Source organism: Haliotis cracherodii, unplaced genomic scaffold (assembly GCF_022045235.1).
Source record: "Haliotis cracherodii isolate W230 unplaced genomic scaffold, xgHalCrac1.p SCAF_4, whole genome shotgun sequence".
In the NCBI taxonomy this organism is placed as follows: Eukaryota; Metazoa; Mollusca; class Gastropoda; order Lepetellida; family Haliotidae; genus Haliotis; species Haliotis cracherodii.
This window is the reverse complement of record NW_027266297.1, coordinates 55,133,470-55,158,429: the sequence shown is the minus strand read 5'-3', so window position 1 is coordinate 55,158,429 and position 24,960 is coordinate 55,133,470. Positions and strand designations below refer to the sequence as shown.

Sequence of the window (24,960 nt, the reverse complement as noted above, 5' to 3'; positions counted from 1 at the left end):
TGCAATATTACTGAGTCGAGGTCTCCCTGTGTGCAGTATTGTTGAGTCTAGGTCTCCATGTGTGCAATATTGCTGCCTCCAGGTCTCCATGTGTGCAATATTGCTCAATCTAGGTCTCTATGTGTGGAATATTGCTGAATCTAGGTCTCGATGTGTGCAATATTACTGAGTCTAGGTCTCCCTGTGTGCAATATTGTTGAGTCTAGGTCTCCATATGTGCAATATTGCTGCCTCCAGGTCTCCATGAGTGCAATATTGCTGAATCTAGGTCTCCATGTGTGCAATATTGCTGTGTCTAGGTCTCCATAAGTGCAATATTGCTGAATCTAGGTCTCAATGTGTGCAATATTGCTGAATCTAGGTTTCCATGTGTGCAAAATTGCTGAATCTAGGTTTCCATGTGTGCAAAATTGCTGAGTCTAGGTTTCCACGTGTGCAAAATTGCTGAGTCAAGGTCTCCATGTGTGCAATATTGCTGAGTCTAGGTCTCAATGTGTGCAATATTGCTGATTCTAGGTGTCCATGTGTGCAATATTGCTGAGTCTATGTCTCCATATGTGCGATATTGCTAAGTCTAGGTCTCCATGTGTGAAATATTGCTGAGTCTAGTTCTCAATGTGTGCAGTGGTGCTGAATCTAGGTCTCCATGTGTGCAATATTGCTGCGTTCAGCTCTTCATGTTTATAATATTGCAAACAGAAGTGAAAACACTCTTTATAATTGTTGAAAAGTATAGTTCTCTGAAATCTATAACGACGTTTACAAAATACAAAACACATTTCCATCAAATCTTAATTCATTAAAACTTACAAAAATACTAACCAATTGCACAAACATGATATTATTGGTTAGAACTCAGAGCTGCCGTGAATGGGCTTTTCAGGGTGGCTTCAGAAAACTTCTTTCTGACTGGAATTGAAAAGCTTCACTATTGATATGAGAAGTGTATTGAAAAGCAACGAGATTATGTTTTTTAAAAATCTGATAAGGGACCCGCCTTGTGCTATTCGGGGGATTTTGAATGAAGGTAAGGTTTATTTTAAGCTTCAAAACCGGATTAATTTTTTTATTTTAAACTATGAGCCTCTTGTTTAAAGAAAAGCCCCATTCGCGATATACATGAAAATTTCGCTCTGAGATAAGATGTCTGGAAATTTTCAATCTTTGACAATCTATTCAACTATTTCACAGAATGATGTCCAACGGCTGGAAAATCAATACATCCCTTTTATTTTTCGTCAACCAGAGTGGAGATCACCCAAACTCCCATAATCTGTTTAAGCTCATTGGCCTTCTTACGAATTGCATTTGTGAGCTCCGAACTTGAGTTGCATTGAGTTTGGCTGTCCTTGACATACTCTCCTATGTTGAATGTGATTGTGACACTTGTATACGTTTCGCTTCTCAATAAGAAGGCCATAGCACCACTCCCTCTCATCTCGTTCCCGTTTTTGAGGATCAGTACAAGAGACGACGCTTCTACCATTGGTCCTAACATTCCAACGGCAGTGATGTCAGAGCTTTCAAGTGGTTTTTGTTTGCTTAAGTACTTTGAAAACTCGTCAAGAATGGATTGTGCTTCAAATACGTGAGAGTTTTTAGATGCCTTTTCTGCAGATCTTGAATACGCAGCAACGGCGCCAATGCCAGCCACAACAACCATTCCAGCAACAGCCAACGGGGGAACCATTGTGGCAAGTGAAAAGCCAAGAAGCGAGAGACCAAAAGCACCACCAACACCCAGATTTACAATGGTTCCTCCAGCTGTGTTGACAACGAAGGTTCTTCCTGAAATTTTAGCATAGTGTACATCGTCTTTATCCAGAGCGTCGGCCAGCTTATATAATGCGTCCTTTATTTTGTGAATATGCGTTATTGATTCTTCTTTCATTATGGTGATGTGCCTTAAACATGAAAAATGAAAACATTATTAAAATCAAATTTGGTTTTATGAGATAATTTAAATTTTGTGTAAATAATTGACTCTTCTAGTCTTCATTATCAGACATAACTAGAATTCTCTATGATTTTCATACTTTTTTTATTTAAGTTATATTTTGTTAATTGATAACACTAGATCTCGATACTTAATGAATCGACTGACATCTTTATAGTGATTGAATGGTCTGGTTAGATCATGCTTCGCAATATTAGATGGAACACAAGAAGATTAAACATTCTTATTCACAGAAGTGTGTATTTTCCTCATCAACAAGCTGGATCTTCATGATATAACGGAGATACTATTCAAAGAGGTGTTACATCCTACTCACTCACTAACTGCAAATGTGGATCGCAGGTGAGGGTCACTTTAACACGTCTGTGTGTAATGATCACTTTACACAACCGCCATCAGATGGATCCTGTAACGAACGGTACGTTAAATTGTATCAAACATGAGTGGCTGTTGTTGTTTTTTTATCTGGTAGGATTTGAGTTTGAAAATGTTGATGGTTATGCCACAAGGCAATATTTAAAATAATTATTCACCGGAAGCCAGTGTTGCGTCATCTCTTGATGCCACTCGAGGTGAGGTGAAATGGGATTTTACGACGCGTCCAAGATTATTGCACTTATATACAGCGACGTGCAAACACGTGTGTGTGGCTGCTTGTACTGGTCGTCCAGATTATGCCAGACAGGGTAACAACAAGTACATCTTTAAACGTCTTTTGGTATGACGTGGCCGAGGATCGAACCCCCTGACCTTTCGGACGGACGCTCCACCAACAGACCACGAAGGCGGTCGAATCCATATTGGAAATGGATTCACTCGTCACTAGTTCATGTGACTACGAGTATCAAATTACACAACACATTTTGGAGCAATCGTTACTATATATCAATTCTGTTCGATATTAAATCCTTTATTTAACTTCTATTTCACTTGAAATCTATTGTTTTTAAATAGCCCGGCATTTGAATATGCGGAGAAAGCGGTCGGTATGTGGATTACAATGAAATCTTGCAGTCCGTTTTTGCCTAAGGTATATGTCTACCTAACGGAATAAGCCGTGTGGACCAGAATGTTCATGGTGAATAAGTGGGAAGCGCCAGTCAGTGGTAAAGCACGAAACCACTGGTGTCCTGTCGGGCCAACATGAAATATATATTTGATTTTATCATTGACAATTTATCTCATGATCTTTCAGCCATGTTTTGTTTAAGCATAAGAACTCATTACCTGCAACACCTCCAAACTTAAAAGATGCGGTTGGGTCGCCTAGTGCAAGAAGGCGCTCGTCAGACCCGGGTTCGATCCCTACAGGGCACAGTGTGTGGAAGTTCATTTCTTGTATTCACCGCCATATTCATTCACTAAAACGGTGTAAGGCCATGAGTGACTGAGGTACAATTTTACATAGCATCGTCAATTTTCAGCCACATAGCGAAGAATGAGTGCTGATACAAAGAAGGAAAAATAATTCCAAATACCAAACTAATTCTTATTTGTGTGTGTGGTGTGTGTGTGTGGTGTGTGTGTGTGTGGTGTGTGTGTGTGTGTGTGTGTGTGTGTGTGTGTGTGTGTGTGTGTGTGTGTGTGTGTGTGTGTGTGTGTGTGTGTGTGTGTGTGTGTGTGTGTGTGTGTGTGTGTGTGTGTGTGTGTGTGTGTGTGTGTGTGTTTGGTCTCCAGCGCCGTTCTGGCGGTTCCAGCTACATGACGGTGGTTCATAGATAAGTGTATCTGGACCAGACATTCCAGTGATTGACATCATGAACATCGCGCTACGGAATTGCGATGCAATGACATGTATCAACTAAGTCAGCGAGTCGCCTCTGACGACACGCGTGGGTTGCTGGAGGCCGATTCTAACCCGGATCTTCTCGGGACCCAAACTAATGTTGATCTTGACCAATATAGCACCAACACTGAATGTTGATATTGTTTACCATGTTTTGTTATAACGAATGAAGCCTCATAAACATCGTTCTCACACTTCATGTTTCATCTATATTCTCCATCATTAGCAAATTAGGATAATATGCAAAAATAATGGTAATTACCATTATACAATATAATATGCTTGCTTGACATTTTTGTCATCTTATGATATTATGGTATTGCACATTTACACAGTTGAGTGAGTGAGTGAGCTGGGTTTTATACTGAATTGTATTGTTATACTGAACAATAATCAGATGGCCGGGTGCAATATGTGCAGTGATTGTATAATATGGCAGGAAGAGTTAACTCCCTTAGACTGCAATTTCGCTTTATAAATGACTCTCTTTCGGTATTAATTAACCACAGCACACCACACCACACTCCCCAACTCCTTCTGGATCCTCCAGCAGTTTATTATTTATCAGCTAAGTAATTAAGGCGTGCTCCAATTCCATGTGGCGTAAATACCCATAACTGGTCCAGTGCTTGACTGTTTAACGTTTAGATTAACATAAGAAAACATAGGCCCTGCTTAGTGAAGAGATGTTTTGATGAACTATCTACAGCACAGACGGAGAGACAGACAGACACATCTATTCAGTAATAAAGGCCATCAGCCCACAATGTAAAACTATTTAGAAGGTAATATACTGCACACGAAGGTTTTTATATTACATCAGTGTTCACTCATTTCTCTTTGCAAAACAAAGGGATGCACATATTACTTTGTTAGATGAGCGTAATGTTCACATATCATCATCAATTGGTATTTATCATCTACGAACTTCTTATCTTTCTTCAGACAAAAAGCATAGTATCTCTCATCATGAGGCATATTATTGTGTCTTCTAGTCTCATTATATAATCTAACATAATTGGATTTGGACAAATGCCACTCAATATATTGAGGTATGTATGTTGTTATAGATGACTCAATAATGAGCAATATATTATTCAATATATTCATCATTAATATTGTTGATAGTAGTTGCACTTTGATGAACTTTCACAGCATGAACGCCACTCTTAATCTAAAGCTTTCATCTTGTCTGAGAGCCTTTATTGAAATTTACAAAAAAATGTCTACATCTTCAAATTCTGCTGATAATTAAGGGGTAAACAATCCCTAAATATTTTTAGAAGTTAACAATTTTAAATGTGCGTCTTTATATGTCCATTTCTCATACTTCCTTCCAGGCCCCCCTCTACTAAAGAAAAATATTTTCGTTTTATTTAATTTCACTTCCATTCCTGCAGAATCACAAAATGTTATCAGCCTATTTATTTTATTTTTGCAGTTGTAGAGAAGTAAGGCATGCAAGACACATCATCTGCATACAGCAAAGCGGAAATATTAAGAAAGTCTACTGTTATAAAGATGCCTTCACCACCATTCTTCTCCAAATCAGATAGTAATGCATTTAGAAAGATGATAAATATTGTTGGGCCTAAGGCTCATCATCCCTGACGGGTTTTCACGTACCATTAACGTTATCAGATAAACCGGTTGGAGCTCTTACTCATACTGATAGAATAGAATACATAGATACAAGTAATTCAATAAAGTTGCCTTGAGCCCGATACGTTTCAAACTCTTCAACAAAACCTCATGATTAACCCTATTAAATGCCTTTGAAATTTGAACGAAGATGCTGTAAAATCTACTTTTAGTTTTGGAAATACAGTAGAACACGGATACGTCGAATACGGATATAGCGAACAAACGGATACAACGAAATGTTAAAAAATCCCCGATTTATCTCCTGTATAATATCATATAAAATTTACGTATATAACGAACTCTCTACTACTAGTTAGTGACGTGTATAGCGAACTGAGAAATCTCACTCAGTGTGAAGTGTCACTGACAATTGTCTGTACATGGCGTTGTGAATGCACGTGTGTGCGTGCGTGGGAGCGTGCCTGCGTGCGTGCGTGCGTGTGTGGAAGGGTGTGTAGCTATTTGTACTAGTCTGTACTAATGCCGATTTTATGTTGCTAGCCCACTGACATAACATGCCACGTAAAATATAACACTCAGACACAGTATACTGACTGTGATCCTACAAGTCCTTGTTTTAGCCCCTTAATGCCGAGCGCCAGACAGGGTAACAACAAATACATCTTTCAACGTCTTTTGGTATGACGCGGCCGGGGATCGAGACCCCGGCCTGCCGCTCTCCGGACAGACGCTCTACCAGAGGTTACAATTGTGATCAACAGTTGAGTTTCCAGGTCTAAAACCAGCTTCAGATTCGTGTATGATCACACGTTAATATCACACCAAGACTATAATCTTTGTTTCAGAATATTTGTCAGAACGTAACAGAGTGAGTCAATAAGAGATATTCTTCTGTAATTATCTGTGATATCCAGGTTTCCAGGTTTGTGAATAAGACATTAGTAATTCTACCCCATTCTTGTGAAAATGTTCCAATTACAGGTATCTTGTATATAAACATGTGTGAACTTGGCGCCTGACCCGTGAAGATCCAGGGTAGAATATGTCTTCAGCAACCCATGCTTGCCGTAAAAGGCGACTATGCTTGTCGTAAGAGGCGACTAATGGGATCGGGTGATCAGGCTCGCTGACTTGGTTGAAGCATGTCATCGTATCCCAATTGCGTGGACTTGATCTGTGGAACAAGACCAGCTTCCAATTTTTATCTGCTTGTGAGATTGCTAGTCTTGTTTCTATATTTCCCCAATGATCTTCGTTGGTTATTGAATTACAACAGTTGCAATTTGATACAACTCAGCTAATAAATGTAAATCAATGCTTCTTATCATTGCTTCATGGACATTGACCAGCGTCTTCAACGGGTGTACCTGCTTTTAACCAAAGCTTCAAAATAGGTTAGCTTAGTATTTTTACATCGACTAGGGTAAATAATGTTTCAAAACGCACAACCGGTTAGTCATCCTAAAGCATCCCACATTTCTCCATTCTATTATGATAAATAAGCTTGGTCTATTCGCTGCCAAAGCTTTTTTATGGAAATGACGTCATCATCTTAACCATCAGGTTTCCTATAAATAACGTTTTCACTTTTGCACAGTTTTTTCTCGCGCTCAATAGTGTAATTTGATTTGATGGCTATTTTAGCATCTTTACATTTAAAGCTAATGCATAGAACGGGTTCACGGTATTTATTTGATATATTATAGATATGTTACACTCGGTGTGTAAGATCAGTCAAGGTGTAAAATGACTGAAATTTTCACTTAAGCAAGTTACAGAATGCCACAATATTTCAGCCGTTAAACCATTATTTATATACTAGCCACATAAAGAACCTGTGCACGAAGAAAATATAGATATAAGGGCACACCGTCCATATATGAAATATAGGTTTGAACACAGCAATTATTGGAGACATTCAAACGCTCATGCACGTGCCATGCGATATGACGTCATTGATGTGGGCCTGTGGACGTGTAATGTGTTACTGCACGTGCATCCTGTGCAGTTGTACACAGCATGTGCAACTCAAAATTCGCTGTCACTTTGGAAAGCATGATCTGTGGTCATTCAAAAATTCAAAACTTCTAAGGCGCAGACACAAGCATATCACAAGCAAATAATGCCAAGATTGACAGCTGCACAGCGTCATGAAGCCATTGGAATAATCCGAGCGGGAATGAGGCAACAACAGGTGGCAACACATTTCCAATGCCATCGTAACACGATATCGGCATTGGTGAGGCGTTATCAGAACACAAATGACGTTGCCGACCACCCACGTTCAGGACGTCCCCGAGTAACGACGCCAAGACAGGACAGATGGATTCGAGTTCCACAGGTTCCAAACGGCAGTAACAACGTCCCAGACAATTCCTGTACTGCGCCGTATCCATCCCAACACTGTCAGGAATCGTTTACGTCAGTACGGGATTCGACCACGATGCCCTGCCATACGTCCCATCCTGACACACCGTCATCGAGTCAACCGTCTAAGATGGTGTCGAAATCATGTTCGCCAACCTCGAATATGGTGGAGAAATGTTGTCTTTACAGATGAATCGAGGTTCAACATTTCCCACAGTGACGGGCGCCAACGTGTCTACCGGCGTTTGGGAGAACGTTATGCACGCAACTGTATTGTGGAGAGGAATCGTTTTGGAGGTGGCTCTGTGATGATTTGGGGTGGGATAACAGCACGGCACCGAACCCCTTTGGTGGTTGTTCAGGGCAATCTCACCGGTGTTGGCTACAGAGGTCAGATTCTTTTCCTTTCCTGCAACGTCATGGCCCGGGATTGACATTTCAACAGGACAACGCTCGTCCTCACACGGCTAGGGTCGCAATGGATTTCCTTCACCATAACAATGTAATGTTACTGCCATGGCCCTCAAATTCTCCAGATCTCTCCCCAATAGAGCATTTGTGGGATGAAATGGAGCGCCGTCTGCGTCGTCTTCCACATCCTCCAGATAACGTCCGTGACTTGGCACAGGATTTGAGGAGGATAATAACTTTAGTCAATCTGACGGAAAAGGTCTTTGTAAATTGCCTACACCTTGACTGCAACATATCTACAGAAATAATGGAGGATACTGTTTCTGATGTATCTTATGTTTACATAACAACACATGCCCGTTCGAGAGAAAGTTCACGACTTATTCTACCCACAAGGATTTTTAACTGTTGCATTGTAAGAGACGTTTTTCGCTGTTTAAATATCTTTGTTCGTAAAGTCACTGGGAGTGAATGTGTCAGGACGCGTTTGCCCAAATAATAACGACTGTATTTATGTCACGCTAGCCCCGATACACTTGATGCATGCTCAAAGTACTAACATTATTTCCTCGGTCACTGTGCACTCGACTTTCATGCTCATCTCCCTGGGGAGTATGCAATCCAAGATACCCATGGGGCGCTGGACGGTTAACAGTCATATTACAATTTCATCCTACCGGGTATCCATTTTACTGCAAAGGGTACGGAGGGTAAGCAGACACCTCATATGCTACATGTGTTTCAGTGTGGGGCAGGGCAGAAGCCCCAGAATCCCCCGAACACGGTCACCCATCCAACTTTCACCGCGGCCGTTAGTAATACAGCCTGTCCCATGAGGATTCCGGGTAATAATTGGTTCCTGGATACCTGTACCTGTCATGAGAGGCGACTAAATTGATCGGTTACTTGGTTTATCGCGTGTCATATACCCCAATGATGTGGGTGGTTGATCATAATTTAAAAAACCCCTGGATTGTTTGGGTCAGACTCGATTATTTATAACCCACCCTCAAATAGCCGGAAGATTACTAAGGAATACAGCCACATGGCAACTATTAGCTCAATGTACCCTCGTGAGGGGCAATACAACGTTAAAGTCAAGTAGCTGTTGTGCATTTTCAACAAATGTGGGCGTTTGTTCTTCGTTTACAGTGTGTACATTTGCTGCTTCTTGTATAAATTTAGCTGTGACAGGGTACGTGACTGGCGCATAGACTGCGTTAGATTCACATTCATCAGACTGTTGACAATACGCGGGGAACAACTCCCCAACATCCAGGTACGTTCATGTATATGCCCTGTACGGTATGTGAACAACACAATCAGGGTGGCCTGTCATTTTATGCACAGTTACTTGTTGCGATTCATAGTAAACATTGCTTGTTTATGTGTCTTCCTAGCCTTTACCTTGATATACATACATACGAGAATACAATACATCATAGCACACACACGTGAGTCGTAATATACATCCCAACACACACGTGTAATCATCACAGCACATACACGTGTAATCCTACAATACATCACAGCACACACTAGTAACTTTACGAATACACCAAACTAGATTCACATTCAGTCTTACAATACATCACACACAAGAGTAGCACAACAATATTTATACATTACACACACACACACACACAGTCTAACAAATGCACCAAAGCAACAAATCCAATAGGTTTCAGTAGTATAGGTAATAGGGGTTCTGGACCACTTCCACTGGAGCGGGATTCATATACTTATACCACCACTACAGGAGGAATTTTTTATGCCAAAATGACTATGCGATTCAACGATAGTCATGAGATTAAACTAAATTGACCACCACCTGGAGTCTATGATATAAATTTTTATAGGTAATAGGGGTTCTGGACCACTTCCACTGGAGCTGGATTTATATACCTATACTGCTACTACAGGTGGCATTTTTTATGCCAAAATGATTATGCGATTCAACGATAGTCATGAGATTCAGCTGAATTGACCACCACCTGGAGCCAATGATATAAATTTTTATAGGTAATGATGGTTCTGGCTCACTTCCACTGGAGCTGGATTTGTATTAAACGAAACATCAATATTAATTAATAATGAATAATATTTACTATAGCCCACGAGGATATTGGAAAGGTGTAGGAGCAATAAAAAAATTAGCCACCGCGGCTAAGGTATCTAAAGATGTGGCCAAGGATTGGTTAAAGAAACAAGCGATGTGGCAAATATACTTACCGGCACCGCGGTATATACCGAGGAAGAAGTTTGATATTTCTACAACGAATGAAGTTCATCAGGCTGACCTCTTGTTTCTTCCCCACGATAAGGTAAAACGCAAAACGTATAAATACGCTTTAACAGTAGTGGATGTGGCTAGTCGATACAAAGAGGCTGAGCCATTAACCTCGAAAGATTCAACAGAAGTAGCTAATGCACTGAGCCGCATATATAAACGCGGACCGCTAAAATGGCCTAAGCTATTTCAAGTAGATCCCGGTCGCGAGTTTATGGGATCAGTAACTAAACTCTTAACAAAGCACGATGTCAAAATCGTCCGTGGTGAAAGAGAGGCCCACCGCAGTCAAGCCATCGTCGAAAGATTTAACCGGACTCTAGCGGAACGTTTGTTTGGCTATCAGTATGGGATCGAAATGAAATCCGAGCGATTGAGATCAACCGAATGGGTGACACGATTATCAGCCGTTGTATCAGCGCTGAATAATGAAGTAACGAGATTAATAGGGAAGAAACCATCCGATGCGATTAAAATGAAATCCGTGACTTCCGAATCTTCAGCACCGAGGAGAGGCAAAGAACAAAAACTTCCGGATAGAGTAAGGGTAAGATATTTATACCAGCCCGGTGAACTCGAAGGAGGCCTACGTCGCGCAACCGATCCCATATGGTCCCTTAAGACGTATAATATTAGTCGATTGGTTACGAAAGAAGGAGAGCCTATTCTTTATTATCTTCAAGATGGACCGGGTAGGGCATTTGTACGAGAAGAGTTGTTCATAGTTCCCGACGGTACGGTATTACCACCATAACCATAAGCATAGGTAGTTACACCATCATTATCAATCCATCTCTTTGTATCTAAGGGGGATAATGATGTCTTGTTCATTCTTAATCCATATATCCTATGATCATAACTTCTTAAAGAGTTCATCTCGTGTTTGAACGTTCTACCATTGAATAATGATTCTTTATACTGTTCGTGTTTGATATGCTTTTTTACCACATACTTCTAAACACCCTTGGCTTTTCTTATCTCTCCATTATCGGACTTTTTTATAGAATACATAGGTCTTAATCCCACATACTCCGCTATAGGAGTCCCAGCACATTCATCCTTCATCTTACCTAACACCTTTTTATTTACTACGCTGTGCAGTGGATTATCTTTAGGGTAATCGCTCGTGTCGTACATGTCTATTTTTTCTGCCATATCTTTATACACATCCTCGGTTTGTATTTCCATCAACAAAGAATCTGTGTCGGTATATAAAACCTCGCATCTATTGCCGTATTGCTTCTTAAGTTCGTTGTAATAAAAGTCATACATTAAGTGTTTTGACAAGTCGAGAATACTCATACCGACGTACACCGGTCTGTTGAATTTTATATTACTCTTCTGCATATGCAACGCGGCTAAGTCGTTATCGAATATCTTGCTTCTGTTAAAAGCCAGACTGGCTATAAGTTTCCTGAGTCTTTCTTCCTCATTAGATCTGACTAATTTAACATCAACACGCTTCCTTAGATTCTCCATAGTTTTACCAAATACCGAGTTATTCATGAGCTTATACAGATTCTTTTCGAAATCGCTGGTGGCTATCTTTCTTAAATCTGTGTTCAACCTTATATAGGGCTCCATCCAAGGGCTTTGATCAAACTTAAGAACTCTGTGTATTTTCTTTAGTTTCATACCTAACGATAGATACAACTGGAGATTTCTGTAGTGAACTATATATTTTGTCTTATCCATCAAATTTGGTACGAGTTTTTCTACGTTAGCTAACCTATTATTACCCATTAATGAACGTTGATATTCCGACATCCAGTCTTTATTAACCATTAATCTTTCGGGAGCTAGCGGATAACTGTTATGGTCTTTATGTAAGGAACTCGGATATTCCAAGTCAACTTCTAGTATGTACCCTTTATTCTCATCATTCACATTGATATTATGGATATCATTCACTTCGATATCATTCACATTGACCCATTCAAAACCACCCGTGGGTAAAGGTTGACTCATAGCCCATCCGTACAAATTGTTAGCGTCGAGATATAATATGTGCGTGTCGGGTTTACTCGGATCGTATCCTTCCACTAATTTATTATTAGCCTTGGAATACCTTTTCGCTGCCATCGATATACCCCCTCTTAATCCTTTCTCAATAAACAAGTGCATATCGTAATCTGTGAGTAATTTTAGTTCTACGCCGGTCTTCTTCAACAATGCATCCCACGATAGTCCGGGACTGGAATAGTACCATGCCGGGTCCAAGCCGTATTGTTTTAAACACGTCTTTCTAAATATCTCGAATATATCGGCGAGTAACAGTACATCGGTTTTTAAGTACAGATCGTGATAATCGCCTAAATTCTTACAACCTAATTTATCCCAGACCGTCAGAGCGTGTTCATAATCTGCATCTGTTATTCTAGATTCCGTTAAGTTACTATAGAATGATTCGAGGGGTGGTAATTCAGTTTCTTCGAATCTAGACCAATCATCCATATATTCGTAAGGATATACACCTTTTCTCAGCAACAAATGACGAGTTATCTTATCGGTATATTGATTTGTTATAGCGAAGTCATCGGGATTGTTCGCTTTAGCTAAATTGTCCAGGGAAGATAACAGAAACTGTACGGAGTCTATGAATCTAAGCCCATTACTTTGCTTTATTCTAGATTTCCCATCCTTGTCCCTATAATGTATAGGTTTAGTCAACGAGAACGATATGTATTTTTCCATATTGTTAGGAATGCACGTTAAACCGCCGTTGGTCTTTGAGATAGCTTGCATAATGAGATGTGAATCGTATCCCCTAAGGTTATGAAACACAACGGGGATGGGTATTGTTTGAGCATTCATTTTTAGTTTCAAGTTACACTCGTTATGAGCGGCTCCCTGATAATTACCCGTGACGTGACAATGATCTCTTACGGAATCCCCATCCAGAGGTTTATTACAAACGTGACAACTCGTTGACTTCTTGTGGGCCCTCCAATCATCTATCGACATACGCATGGGTTTCTTACACGATAATTCTTCCCTGATTATTCTCTCTTCATTTTGTAGATATTCTAGGAACTTTCCAGCTGCATCGGGACCTCTGTAAATCACGGGAGTGTTTGTTTTCCATCATACCTTACAACTATATATCCAAACCCACAAGGAATATGTTCTTGAGTTTTGTACGTAAAACTACTATCTTGATTATTATGGTTGGTATTTTCTATGGGTTTGATAAGCGCTTCGAAGTCGGCATAAATTACGTACGGTACTGGCATTTGATTACAATAATGTTCAAATTTTAATATATTTTTTCCCTCTTTAGGCATATTGATCCTGATAGCTGTCTGTCCAACACCTCTACAGTCTTCTTTATGCGATTCTAATAGATCTTGTCTGCTGTACCCATGCAGGCATCTTTCGCAGAAATATTTCTTTCCCTTATATTTAGTTTGATCGTATAGCACCCTGTTTAAACTCTTTATCCACGTATAATGATATTTTCCATCTTTTTCGATCAGAAATGAATTGATTCTGGGAATATGTTCCGGAGCGGAGCTTATCCTGTGTACAACAATTCCTTTAGAATGTCCGAAAACATTTATAGCTAAATTATTTTGCTTTTCCACCTTATCAATTTGTGATATTGGTGTAGGTTCGTCTATACCATCGAAGTTGAGTCCATCGTTTTGGGGATAGCTAGAAGGTCTATCCGGATGCTTGTCTACGGGGAACAATGCAGATCTTATCATCATTCTTAAAGAATCATCTGATTTATTTTTTACGTTAATTATGGCTTTTTTCTTCTTATAATACGGGGGTAAATCTATATAAGATCCACCTTTGAAAGGCATATAATTCGCTATATCTAAATATAAACTATCGATTTTATCCACACCCCAACCCGAACCTCTATTAGTCCAGCGTTCTAAAGTTTCCTGTATCCTCTGAATTGATGTATCTAATGATGCGTTTATAGTATCGGATTCGGTTATAACTTCTTGATTGCTTCGGAAATATGGTTCGGTATATTCGACGCTATCGTCTGCGTTACTTTTACTCAATGTCATTTTAATCGTCAGCTGGTATTTTATACTTTGTAAATCATCTAATTCCTCGTTAATTTTACTCGATATGATGGGCTTAATATCGTTAACATCCATGTTGGAATTAATATCCATCTTCCAACCTCTTAGATATTTACCAACGCCGGCGGATGTGGGTACAAATATTAATTCTTGTTGTTGTTGATTATCATCGTCATTATGTTGAATATCATCCTCGTCTTGTTCTTGTTGATTATTATCTAGTAAAGCAATCAATTCAGCTCTTCTCATTCGAGAATAACCTCTCAGCCCACTGTTTCTCGCTCGAACTCTGAGTTCTCTAACAGTCTGTGGTGGTTCCAAACCGAGTAAGGTAATCAATTCAGCTTTTCTCATACGAGAATATCCATGTAGACCACGTTGCTTTGCCATAGCTTTTAACTCTCTGACAAAGACCATTGTGGTTGAATGGTATATGCAAAATGATTCATTTGTCTAATTGGTTGTTTTCATATATCTAAATACGTATCCTCCCCAACCTATTCCTCTCATTGATGTAATCTCTCTTCCTAGCATAAATAATCTGATTCCTGACCCTATCAGCACCGTGTTTCTTACATAAACAATAATGACCTTTGACCCCTATCCCGCATTCAGAACACTTATAGTTTATGTGTCCACGCTTGATGTAATAATTGTGTATACCGCAGTAAACATCAACACAGCGGCGGTTACATAGAGTCGTCTTCCCCATGAGTGTAAACTTGCAGTTATTCATGGTATATACATCTATCATATCATTTGTCTAAATGCAAATCACATCTAAACTATTGTATAGCTGAAAATCAATACAGCGGATAACCCCATAATAACAAATGCGACCTCTCGGTCTTTCTGAGCCTCTGACGGTGTATAAAACTGACTCATTGTTGGTCTAGGTATTGGGTCGAGTTTTTTCCCATAAACGAGGTAGTATTCGTGCATGGCGGATTCGACATCCTTAAACGTTTGAATTGAATGTCCTTCCTTAATCAGTTTTTCATGAATAAAGTCTAATCTCTTCATTCTCTGCTGCGTATATTGTAACTGAGCTGCTTGGTATTGTTCTAATGCTTTATTATGTCGTTTACGCTCCTCTTCAACTTCTTTAGCGTTTGATTCCCTCATACTGGAAAATAAATAATTACTCCCCGAAAAAGCTAGAGCATTAACAACAGCTCCACCGACCATCATCGCAATTGATGCCATATGTTCAATAATATAAAATATTCAAATGTTTAATTACTTCATTATGTCTTCCGGGATAAGTCCTTGTTTGATGAGCGTATCCTTCGTTGCCATTGCTAATCCAATATCCAGAATCATCATACCTATATCAAATCCATTAAAATCTAGCTTGGGAGATGTGGCTTTAGTAATCATTTTAGCCATACGGGCATAGCCAATGGCCAAGCCGGTGACCACCGCTGAATGATACGTCGCGTTTACCAACATTTTACCGTCTGTAACTGGAGTAGTCATGCTTCTTATAGCATTATATGAGGACTAACCTCTAATTGAACTTGTTGTTGCGGCAGGGGTGACGTTTTCTCTTCTCCGGTCTTATAAAAGAACCATACAGCCGCTATACCAGCAACTCCTACTAGTGCCCATGTTTTAATCGGATTTGAATTATTTATTAATTTTGCTTTGCGCGCCAGCCCTCCCTTCCTTCCTGCAGCTATTTTTTTGGGGTTCTTAGTAACTCTAGCTTGTTTTTGTGTTTGTGGTGCATTCACTTGTGGTTCATCCTCATTCACTTGTGGTTCTGTTTCCGCAATCTGTTGTGGTTGCGCAATCTGTTGTGGTGTCACCTGTTGTGTTTCCGCAGTCTGTTGAGTCTCCATTTATATTATTTAGTGGGCACGTATGTTTAAATTGACAATACCTAGCCGTTATTAAAGCTGTGGTGAACGGAGCTAAGAACATTCCGAATCTATGATAAAACTCACAGCTCACTGAGCTTATAGCGTGTTCGATGAATGGGTCTTTCTCTAGAGATTCGCATAAATACATGCGATGTTCTGCCGGGATGGGGAGAAACGTACTAGCTACAACTGTGTATAGTTGTAATATAGACGACCCTATAGTTTTAGTCATTGTAGCTCCCAGTCTAGACTCGTAACGCGCGTACAGTTTTTTAATCTCTTCGTCGGTCATGTTATCAATTTTTTCGATGGTATAATTTTCCCCAAAATATTCAGAACATTTTCCACCGGCTACCAAAGCCGCGAGTCTTTCTCTATGTTTATCTGCATGTTGATCAGGCTCAGATTCTTTGAGCATTTGTTTGATGAGTTCGTCGCATTCCATAATGTAATACCTAAGGAGATATTTAAGTCTAACATAATATAATATGACGTATCCAATACATCCCGTAATAATGAACTGTTGCGAAAGAATGATGATTTCGAACCACATTTTATGTAATATTAACCGCTAATGTTCAATTTGCTACATTTTTGCTACATTTTGCTACAATTTTGCTACATTTTTGCTACATTTTGCTAAGCAATTGCGTAAGCAGCTGGTGGATCGGTTTTTAATACGAGTTTACAGTGCTTCGTTGCTGCTAACACTTTTCTGACTTTGTCACGTTCATTCTTGGTATAAATGACGTCATTTTCGCGTAAACATTCCTCGAATGAATCTCGATCTTTGCAATGAAAGAGCGCTACCCATTTGGTCTGCTCTCTGAGATCTTTCAGGACAGAGTTGTATTTTTGAGTAAGTACCCAAACGCTATGTTGAGTATGCCGTCCAGAGAATGCTAAATACGAAAGCATATCCTTCTTTTTTGTTAATTCTTTACTCGCGCTGCAGTCGTCTATTACGAAAAGGGTTGATTCTCCTTTGTATTTTTCGCGACATACTCGGAGACAGTCTTGTAAACGATCGCCCGGATCGACTCTGTGTATTCCGTCGTCATTCATTACCCAATCTCTCGATAAGTATGTTTTATTAACGCTTATAGTCGGGCACAGAATAATAATATGATCAAAAACGTCCCGATAATGACTTTCTAAAATATCTAGAATAAAGGCTGTTTTTCCGCAGCCCGTTTGCCCGCATATGATAGCGCAGTGCGGATCTTTAGGTAAAAGATTATCAATAGATTGCTTGCACGAATCTCCCATTTTGTATATTAAGTTGCGCATCCATAATCACGTACAAATATATGTTTAATTTACCAGCTGATTCCTGGAGCTTCGTTATCTGTATGGTGACACCCTCGCTAGCATTTTCTATTCTCCTCCCACTGCCGTGTAGTTGGTCATCGTCCGTTGTTCGCATGTCGAGCCATAGCGCGTACTTCGAGGTGAGGTATTCACCCATCGATACACTCCCGAGAGACAGATCTTTCACGACCGCGTTAACTTCCGGAGAGCGTTTTATAGAAGGATACACTAGCATTCCTTGGCTATATAGTTGATTAGGAACGCCCTCGATAGTCAATTCTACTTTCGTAATCTTGGGATTGTAGAACTTCTCGGTATTTCTTTTAAACGCATCGGAGGGGTCCTCGAACAACATTAAAATACCCTTCAACGACCTCGTGGGGACGTTTAGATTGATATTCCACATCGTATCTTTTTTGTCCCTCGTGATCTTTCGGTGTCGCAGCACGCGATCGTACAAAATGGCTAAACTTCCCGAATACTGGTTACGAATTTGTCTGGCTAATTCGGGATCCGTTATCATATCGTACTCGAGCGAGATATTGTCAATGGAATAGCTAGCTTCTTCAGCAGCTCTGATTACTCTACCGTAGTCGTTAAAAGTGAGTTCGTATTCTAACCTATCGCCTAGGGATGCTTGATAAAAGGGCATGTGGGAATCTAGTAATTCAAAGTCTAGCGGAATATAGAATCTGTTACCTAATGCGTCGGCAACGGCCTGATCTTTTTCGTTGGTACCAACACCACTAGAAGCATCTACGCGCAGTCTCAATGTGTTCTTATTACAAATACCTTGTTCCCGCTCTTTATCCGTTCTCCAGAGATCCATGTAGCAATAGTATACATCGCTATCGTCGATACTCAAAACCTCATTACCGCTAATTTTAATAGCGATTTTCTTAACGATAGCACGACCTAAGTTCTGAACGGGCTCCCTGTTAACGTTGGCAGAAGTCAAAATAATCGTAAATGCTAGTCGGACAGTTCCCGGAACTAACACATCGTGTGCGCCGAGATTAGGAAAGCGAACCAGAAGCGTTTGATTCTGATCGATGGTACTAGGATTATTAGTTATAGTTACAGACTGACGAATTGCTTTGACCCCTAATGGATCTCGAAGTCTGCGTTGTGGGTTTAACTTGCGTCCGTATTGCGAAGACATTGTTATATTGAAAACATGTACCCTATGTTTAATATAAAAATGACTGATTTTGAACATAATGACTTTGATCTAGATAACATAACTGATACTAGTACCGTCGAAGAGGGTACTGATGAAACCAGCTTTATGATCCCAACCGTAAATGATGAACTTTTAAAACCAGCCGTTGATGATTATTACGATGCATTAAAAGATGATAAAAATTATGTTACTCCAATAGGTCGTGAATATTCAAAGTTTGAGATAGATAGTAAAGGAATATTGCGACTGCGTGGCGCTCCGGATATTGATCTTATGCATTCTCGTACTCGTAAGCCCCTAGCCTTGTCTACAATAGCCGCTAAAAAAGGCATCGGCTTTGTTCGTGATGAATTAGGTTTTGTAGACTACCGACGACTTTCCGCGAAGACTACTAAGGCTCTTCAGACTATGAGGAAAGAACTCGTTAATACAGATGATTTGGAAGCAGCCTCGATGGTGGCCTCGGACGGACTCGGAGAAATCTTGGATACCTACTACGATAATTCAACGTTACAAGTACCACATTCGGAGTTCAGTATTAGGGAATTACGAGGTCTTGACAAGGCAATGCAAACTATGCGGGGAGAACTCATCAATAATATAGCCAAGCTATCCGAAATCGACAAACATATAGCTCAAGAGAAAACAAAACTCGAACAGGCGGGCGATGAATTCAGTAGACGCCGCGTTGCTGAAAGATTGCGTAACCTAGAAGAGGAAAGATTGGCCCGCCTCGAAGCGGCTTCCAGTAATAGAAAGGCACTTCGTTCGCAAATCAGTCGTATTCGAGAAACTATCGATCAAGTCCTAAACGATGATACTACACTGTCCGATAAAATTAAAACATTGTTCAGAGAACAGGGAATAACAATTGCTAGTATTTTAACCGCGTTGGGATTTATTATATCGACTTTGACTCTCTCGTTAACAGGTGGCACAGGTGGTAGTACACCGCCTAACGATAAAAACGGTATAAGAGAGTGGATAAAAAAACATTTAAAAGCATTAGGTTCAGCACTGGGAAAGCTAGCTGAGAAAGCCGCGGCTGCACTTCCCGGTATAATTGGGAGTGTTGTTTCCTGGCTATTGAATTTATTAGCTAAGACCACCACTTGGCTTAGTCAAAACTTGTGGGGGTTGATCGTAGCAATTGCAGGGTTGTTGTACGTATTCGCTAAGAACTATTTAACCACCAAATCATGAGTAAGCCAACCGAGACTCCGCCCACTACAAGCGCTGTTTTTTCATCGATATGTTGTTGATTTTTAGCCGCAATATGCGGTGACACTTGTGCATCAGTAGATGGTTGCGCGATAGTTGGTGTTTGCGGCTTGACTATTCCCTTTTCACCCGTGATCGTTTGCATTATTAATTCGACGTTCATATCTGAATTTATACCTGGTTTTTGTTGATCGGTAGCGATAACAATTTTATTATTATAACCTATCACTTGACCGATCTTAAGTTCCATATTACTCAGAGACATGTATAGTCCCGGTGCATAAACGAAGTCCACTTTTGATTGAACGTACTGTAATGCATCTTGAAAACGCTTTATAGACGATGGTATGTCAACTGGCCAATTAATGGCGTCCTCCACGTTTGAGACAAACTGTTTTTGCGCATCGAGCGCCGTCCCAGAACCGATAATGGACGTTCGTGTTTGCGATTGCGCTCCGAGAATTGCCCATACATAAGTTCTTATCGATTCATTAACTCTTACAAATCCTGGGTTAGTAAAATTATTTTCCGTTTTATCATTAAGGAATTCATTCCAAGCGTTTGCGGTATCATTCATTTGTATAAATTTTGTAACAATATAAATTAAACCACTCTTAAAACTCATAATATCTCCTCTCCAATCGTTACTATAAAGTTCCCAGCCTTTATACCAATCACCGGTTTTATGCCAATGATCATATATTCTTGCGTAAAGTTTGCTGGTACTATACAACTTACCAAAATTAACTGGAGGTTTATTAAGTACTTTATATACATAATCGCTTTCTTCTTTGACGGATTTATTTTCCTCTGTGTAAGGAACGCCTAGACCATGGTTTGCTCCTTTAATACGCCAATCTTTACTCGTAGAAACATTAAATTCCTGACAAATACGCTCATACGCGGACCTATCATAATTATTATTTGTGGAATTCCACGCTCGATCCTGCGGTAATGGAGCACTAATTTCTTTAAGTATACGTCTAATCTGATAGTACACGTGAAATGACATAACAGACTTATTCAGTTCAAATCCTGGAGCGTAAAGAGATACGCCACATCCCGTTGTGGCACACCATATGGCAAAGTTTAACTGATTCTGCCAAAATTGCATCGGATTGTGAAACCAATCATGCACCATTTTATCGCTAGTTGCCGTGACCCTGTACTTTTCAAAGATATCGGGGAATTTAACTAAAAATTCAGCACCAGAGGCAGTTACTATAATCGATTGATTAGTAATGTAAGTTGATTTCATATTTAAGTTATGATATAGTATCATTGTATATTTAATATGTATGTTACACTCCCGGGAATAACAAATGGCCAGTCTATTGAATTGCTTCAAACTATCGATAACTCGGATGGACAACTCGAAGTAGCTCTATGCGATGTAACGTATTACCAACGGTGGACCAATATAAGTGCTGCGAGAGGTAATAATAAGATATTTATATTTGATGAACAAAATAGATTTAATAGAATTACTACTATACCTGATCGGTATTACAGCATAAGCTCACTCAATGATGAATATTTTAATTCTAATGATGAATTTTTAAAGCCTTATGGAATTAGTCTCACACAAAATGAGTCAAATAGGACAGTGAAAATTTACAATGAAGGATCAAAAATACTTATTAGTGAGAACTTAGCAATTACACTTGGATTTAGAGGAGAAATAACATTACCACACGGCTCAAAAGCGATTGAAAGGAATATCGTACATGATTTAGTTCCCTATAAAGAGTTGTTCATTCATCTTGATCAAATAAGCACGACGGATAATATTCAACTAGAAAGTCCTTCAACTCTGCTCAGAAGTGTTCCAGTGAAAGATGAAAAATACAATAGCGGTAGAACGGAATCTTTCTCATTATTACAATATAAAAAATTGAAGCGGGGTATTATTTCAGACCTCAAAATTTCTGTATTAGATGTAAAACACCAACCTGTGCATGTAGGATACTTAAGTGTAACACTCCATATTATAAATAATGGTTGATTCCATATTTAAGTTATGATATAGTATCATTGTATATTTGATATGTATGTTACACTCCTTGGAATAACAAATGGTCAGTCTATTCAACTGCTTCGTACTATCGATAACTCGGATGGACAACTCGAAGTAGCTCTATGCGATGTAACGTATTACCCACGGTGGACCAATATAAGTGCTGCGAAAGATAATAATAAGATATTTAGAAGTGATGACCATAATAGAATTATTACTATACCTGATGGGTATTACAGCGTATGCTCACTCAATGATGAATATTTTAAGCCTTATGGAGCTAGTCTCACACAAAATGAGGCGACTGGGAGACTGAAATTATCCCCTGGAATAATGGGTGTAGTTTTTACCGGGAACTTAGGAATTACACTTGGATTTGCAGCCGGTTATACTGTAATAGTCGATTCATCAAATGAGGGAAATACATTACCCGATTTAGTTCCCTATAAAGATTTGTGCATCCATCTTGATCAAATCAGTACAACGGCTAATATTCAACAAGAAAGTCCTTCAACTTTGCTCAGAAGTGTTCCAGTGAAAAATGAAAAATACAATAGCGGTAGAACGGAATCTTTCTCATCATTACAATATAAAAAATTAAAGCGGGGAATTATTTCAGACCTTAAAATTTCTGTATTAGATGTAAAACACCGACCTGTACATATAGGATACTTAAGTGTAACACTCCATATTATAAATAATGGTTGATGCATCAGGCCCTGGAACGATAAGACAATGTAATACAATTGCGCTTTCCGATCTCGGAGACACAGAAGGATTCGATAAACCCGGTACCAATGGTAAGTTATACGCTTTACACTTACACGATAATGTATACAAGCGGAAAGAAGTTACATTCGCGGGTAATCTGGAAGATTTAAGCGATGTCGACGTTAGTAGACTCCTTAAAACCACTCCGTACAATATCATTTACAACAGTGAGAATAAATGGACTATGGTCGAGGCAAACATCAAGTGGCTACTGAATATCGTCATTACCCCACCTTATGCGATGATGGGTAAGGGACATAATTTAACTAAGATAATAAATAGTGGCATCGTACTCGCGGCCTATATCCCGTCAAAACGAAAAAGTGTGTTAGTCACTCCCCTGCCAGAAAAACCAGGTCATATGTTATATAGTCGTCCGGCAATCCAAAATGTTAGTTTAAATTTGGTTACCGAATTCGATGATATTAAACAGAACTTGAGTGCAATACCTAATATTTCTACGCTTATTATTGAAGTCTTGTTCGGAGATGCACCGGTAGATGCCTTCGAAATATTACCAGGTCTATCGATTAAATGGCTCAAGAAACACGAGCGTCAACGTTGCAGTATTATTCATGTCGGTGCATCACCCGTTACATCCCTCGAGGGGGTTCAAATTATTAAAAGTGGTAGTATTTCTCTTTCTAAGATATTCTTGCCGTATAATATACATTTGATAAGGTTGATGTATACTCTCAAAACATTTAAGCAAGACCAATCAAAGACTATTATATATTCGTAATATACACTATGAGTTTATATCCAGCACTCGATGAAATGAAGGAAACTGTTGATGGATTTCGATTACATCAAATAAGCGACATAAAACATCGAATAGAAAAGGATAGGGAGTTGAGACTTGGATTGTATAAAAAGTATCGCAGAGTCGTGAATGCTCTGGACGGAGTTGACACCGCTCTTGTAGTCTCGGGACTGGCAGGAATAGCCATAAAATTCATTTCTCGTAGGTTGCAAAAGAAAGCATTAAAACACGATAGTTTTCGGATACTCGCCGATGCAAAGTTGAACAGCATCGAGGATCATATTTCGACAGCAATGGCCGATTGTAAGATATCCGAGGATGAGTTTCGTTTAGTGCTGTCGGAACTCACCAAATACAATGAAATGAAGCAGGAGATTCGATCAAAATCTCATAAGACCAATGGTATTAGCGAAGACGATAAAAAAAAGTTCATAGAACAAGGGAAGCAACAAGCGCGTCAATTATTCCGTGCCAAAACCAAAGAACTGGTTGGAGATTAAAAATAAATTGCTTACTATCGTGTGATTACATTTAGACAAATGCTTACATAAATATATAATAATGGAAAAAACTATTAAATAGAGAGAATTACCACAAGGTTTTTATTATATCAGTGATGTCAAACCAACCAAATACGGTAATCAATTGTTTCTTATCAATTTACAAAAAGAGTGTAGTTATATAGTCTGGTCTCCTAGTAAAATGAATGAAGAACTTAATAAAAATGTTGAATATCGCTTTATCGATAAAAATAATGAAGAATATTTTTATTACCATTTAGACTCATCTAAAGCAATGATTGGCCCCAGGTATTGGTGAGCTGGAGCTGAATCTCATGACTATCGTTGAATCGCATAATCATTTTGGCATAAAAAATGCCACCTGTAGTAGCAGTATAGGTATATAAATCCAGCTCCAGTGGAAGTGGTCCAGAACCCCTATTACCTATAAAAATTTATATCATAGACTCCAGGTGGTGGTCAATTTAGTTTAATCTCATGACTATCGTTGAATCGCATAGTCATTTTGGCATAAAAAATTCCTCCTGTAGTGGTGGTATAAGTATATGAATCCCGCTCCAGTGGAAGTGGTCCAGAACCCCTATTACCTATACTACTGTTTCTGATGTAAATCACCATATTAGATGTTGATATCTGATGTACAAACAAACATCTTACCTTCAGCGTTGGACACGTCGACTCGAGTTGGGGTATTTCCAACATCCGTGTTAGTGTTAGTGTTAGGTAACACATTTGGGGCAGGGTGAGCATGTTTCAAGGCATACTCATAAACTGTGCAGATCATTCATAAGTATGTCATTTAATTCGTATTCAGTCAAGCGTTTTCTAAACACTCTACACACTTGTATT

At 39.3% G+C, this 24,960-nt stretch overlaps 1 pseudogene; it reads right to left on the bottom strand.

Moving 5' to 3' along the window:
* Positions 1-1,227: 1,227 nt before the first annotated feature.
* Positions 1,228-24,813, bottom strand: LOC139480521 (uncharacterized; annotated as a pseudogene).
* Between the last annotated feature and the right edge of the window lie 147 nt (positions 24,814-24,960).